Below are 4123 nucleotides of genomic sequence, written 5' to 3'. Positions count from 1 at the left end.
ACTGGAAGATTGGCAGTGGGAAATCAAAGGGCCAGAGAGAGGTGCGCGTCACTCGTGTGCACTTTGTCGGGAGTAAACTATGCCGGCGCCGCCCCCAAACACTGGGCGGTCCGTTTAGGCTAAGGATCTACACGTAATTGCGACGGGAAATTCAACTGTGGGAACCATAGGATAAACAGTCCACTCGGGAGACAAAGTCCTCGTCGCATCCCACCAGCCGTGGCTTCAGATTCTGGCAGTTGACTCGCGTGGGTCTGCTGCCCGGGGCACCTTCGGTCTCATAGGCTCAGGGCGGCTCGGAGCTCCGGGGGCTGGGCGCGTTCCAGCCTGGGCCGCCACAGCGACCTGCAGGCTGGGAGCCAGACCAGGGTGACAGCACGGCGGGGGTCTGGTGACAGCTCTCTCCCTGGTGTGCAGGCAGCCACTTTCTGTGTCCTCCCATCACACACACACACACACGCACACGCACACACACACACGCACACGCACACACACACGCACACACACGCAGAGTTCTGGTCCCTTCAGCCTCTCGCAAGGACACTAATCCCATCACCTCATCCAAACCCAGTCACCTCGAAAGGCCCCCCTCCGAATGCTATCGAACTGGGGATTAGGGCCCCAACATTAAACTCCCGGGGGATGATGTTCAGTCGGCAGCACGTGGCCAAGGGGGAGGAAGCCTGAGGCAGTTCCCTAAAGCAGACACGGCCCACATTTTCTCGTCTTCTAAGACCTTCCCCTGGACCCAGGACCCCTGCCCCCAACACCTGGGACGTGGGACTTCCAGGACAAGCCCAAATGGAGACCAAAGATGCTCTGAGCCCAGAGAAACCGGATCTCATGCCTGGCGGGTGGGAATGTAAAAATGGTACAGCCCCTCTGGGAAATAGCTTGGCAGTTTCTTTAAAAACTAAACGCTCACCATATGATCCAGCAATTGTGCTCCTGGGCTTTTATCCCACATAAATGAAAACTGAGGTTCACACGAAACCTGGACAGGAATGTTCACAGCAGCTTTCTTCGTAACAGGCACAAGCTGGAAACCCCAGATGGGCCGCGTGCGAAAGGTTAAACAAGCCGCGGTCCCCCTGCGCCGTGGGGCACTAGCCGGTGACGAAAAGGGAGTAACACACACACGGTGGGGGAGGATTTCGAGGGCACAGCTTCGAACATGTGACCATCGGGGGAAGCTGGGGGACGCGCACCGAGTTTCTCTCCGTTCTCTTTGCAACCTCCTATATAAATCTGAAGTCGTTTCAAAATAAAAACGTAAAAGAAAAATACAGACTGATGTCTGTGGTCTTTCACATGGCAAACCTTCCCAGCGGCAGAGACTCCAGCAAAGATCAGAGGACTTCCTGGGAGGCCTGGGCACGAAGAACGAGCCGGCTCAGGGGACCAGTGCCAAGTTCAAGGCTGTGCCTGTGTGCACCAGGCACACGGGCTGGTCCCTCCGCCTGACAGCCCCTTCCCTTTGCTGCCAAACCCTTCCATCTCGGTCTACAAATACATCTTCCTCTCTCCGCGAATCCTCTGAAGACGCAGACTGCTCTCACACACTCGAAAACATACCCGCGTCTAAGCAGTAAACACAGCTGTCTTTAGCAACCAGCGCTCACGGAGACGGGCACATAACACATCAAAATCAGGGAGCAGGAAAGGCTTCCTGGAGGAGGTGACGTGCAAATCAAGAGCCGAAGGATAAACAGGAGAGAGAGGTAAAGAAGAGGGGCCCGATGCCCCCGGCGGAGGGAAGAGGTCGGAGGAGGTGAGCTTGGGGACCGACCAGCAGCCTTGCCTGGAGTCTAAAAGCAGAAAATCGAGGAGGTGACGTCACCAAGATGGCAGTGTAGGTCGTTCCCCAAAGTTCTCAGAACCCACTGCGAACATCCTAGGGCCCGGGGCTGGGGCCAAAGCACCCAGAGGGTCTCTGCATCACGAGCTGCCTCAGAAGGATGGGAGGGCGACGGCACAGTGACCGCTGTTCCCCCGTCCCCTCCCCCAGGCCTGGCCCAGCACCTCGCCCAGCTCTCCCCTGAGCCTGAGGTTCCTCCGGGGAAAACAGCCCTGGGTGGACATCCAGCTCGCCCGCACTCTGGGTCACCTCTCGGGCCCCCCCACTCTGGTCTCAACCCACAGGGGGTGCAGGGGAAGTTGTGGGGCTTGACCGCTGCGAACGGCACAGAGCTGGGGAGTGGCGGCCGGGCTTGCACCAGCTGGCACGGGGTCTGGGCAGGTCCTGCCTGCAACGGCCGAGGAGGCGTCCCAGCCTGCGGCTTTGCTCATCTGCAGAGCCAAGAGGGTGGCACAGGCTGACCAGGGACCTGGTCGGGGGCACAGGGCTGCCCAATTGCTGGTCTATCTCTGGAGCCTGGTCTGGGGGTCCCCTGCTGCCCCCACCGCTGATAGCTCCCCCCCGCCCAACCAGAAGCCAGGCTGGGAACACCCAGCAGCCCTGCCCTGGACGCGGGCAAGGAGGGTCGTCTGCAGAGCCCAGCCAGCGGCCCCCTTGGCTAGGAAAGCTGGGACACGGTGGGCTTAGTCCAGACCACAGACACCGGTCACCGCCAGCCGTGTGGCCGGTGAAGCTTGTCTACAGCTCTGCCCGTTGCTGATAAGGCCTTCGGGTCCTAGCCAGGGACACTACCCAGAGCCCGCGGGGGATTGTGTGGCCCCAACAGCCTGCTGACCGTGGGCCTGGCACAGGGGGCACAGCCCACGGCTTTCCCACCTGCGGGGCGAGGCGAGAGGCCCCGCCTGGCCAGGGAACTCGGGCGAACAGTCCTGCCTGGTTCGGGTCCCCTTTGCAGGCACGGAGACCCATCCTGCTGCCAGGGGACAGAGAAGCTAATTCACAGCCCCACCCACAGCTGCACATAGTCCCCAGAAATAAAAGCACGCTAATTAATGTCGCGGACGCGCAGGCAGGTGGCATCGAGGAGGTGGAAGGCAGCGGTAAACATGGTCGCAGTCAGATTCTGTAACAAGGTAACGCTGGTCCATACCTGACACACAACTAGTTCAAACATGAAAAGCAAACGAGGTAAAAGTAACCATAATCGCCACACTCTGTCAGCGGATACACAAAATACAAAATTTGTGAAGCGAGACGTCCGTAGCCGATTTGTACCCAGGAGCAGAAGGAGAGGTGTAAAGTCTGGGAACGACAGTTTAAAACAGGGCGTCGTCATTTTAGGGTACGTACGTGAGCCTCACGGGGAGCTCCGAGAAATTACGGGGGGAAGCCGAAGACACCGACACGCCAGAAAGACGGCAGGACAGGAAGCGGGGAAGAGCGAACCCCAAACAGCTTGAAAAGGTTGAACTTTCTGGTATGTGACTTATAGCCCAATATTTTTTTAAAAAGAATGCAAAACATAGAGAATATAGACCAAAAAAAATCTCTTAAAAGAAAATGGTGAGATCTGCGTCAAGCTCATGCCTGAGCCCCTGTGTTACGCCGGTTACCTGCCTCTGCTGCGGGGTGTGGTTGCGGGCGGAGCGGGGTGCACCGGACGTCTCTGTACTATTTTTTGCGAGTCTTACGCTATTTCAAAATAAAAAATAATGCAAGATGCGGCCGGGCCTGCGGTTCCCCGGAGTGGCCTCTGGGTCGCTGAACTCAAGGCCCGCGTGGACGCCCAGACGGCGACCGGCCAAGGATGACCGAGAACCAGGGTGCCGAGCTGTCCCCAGGCCACCGCCTCACCTCGCCAAACTCCCCGCCCCGCCCCGAAACGGGACCCCTTAAAACGAAAACGCCCGGACACGCAGCAAACACCTTCGAATCGGACGGCGCACGTGGCACGAGATTATTAGTTTTCTGTAAGATTCGATTCAATTAATTAGTCCCCAAATACCAGCCTATCCAGGCAAGCAAAGGCAAACAGATAAATCCCCAGCCCAGCCTCGCTTCATCTTTTAAAGGCAATTAACTCTTAGTTATTAGCTTTTAATTAGGGAGTAATAATGGCCTCATTAATACACTTTATTATACTTGTCACCAGGCAGCTGTTCCGAACAGACTCTAATATCAGATGGCCGTGGCCCTGGTGTCCGCAGCGCTCACTCCGGCCGAGGCCGGGCTTCCGGGGCTGCCCTCGGCGCCCCCTCCGGGGTG

This window comes from Pteropus alecto, unplaced genomic scaffold (assembly GCF_000325575.1).
Source record: "Pteropus alecto unplaced genomic scaffold, ASM32557v1 scaffold30, whole genome shotgun sequence".
NCBI lineage: Eukaryota > Metazoa > Chordata > Mammalia > Chiroptera > Pteropodidae > Pteropus > Pteropus alecto.
Note: the sequence above shows the minus strand (reverse complement) of the source record.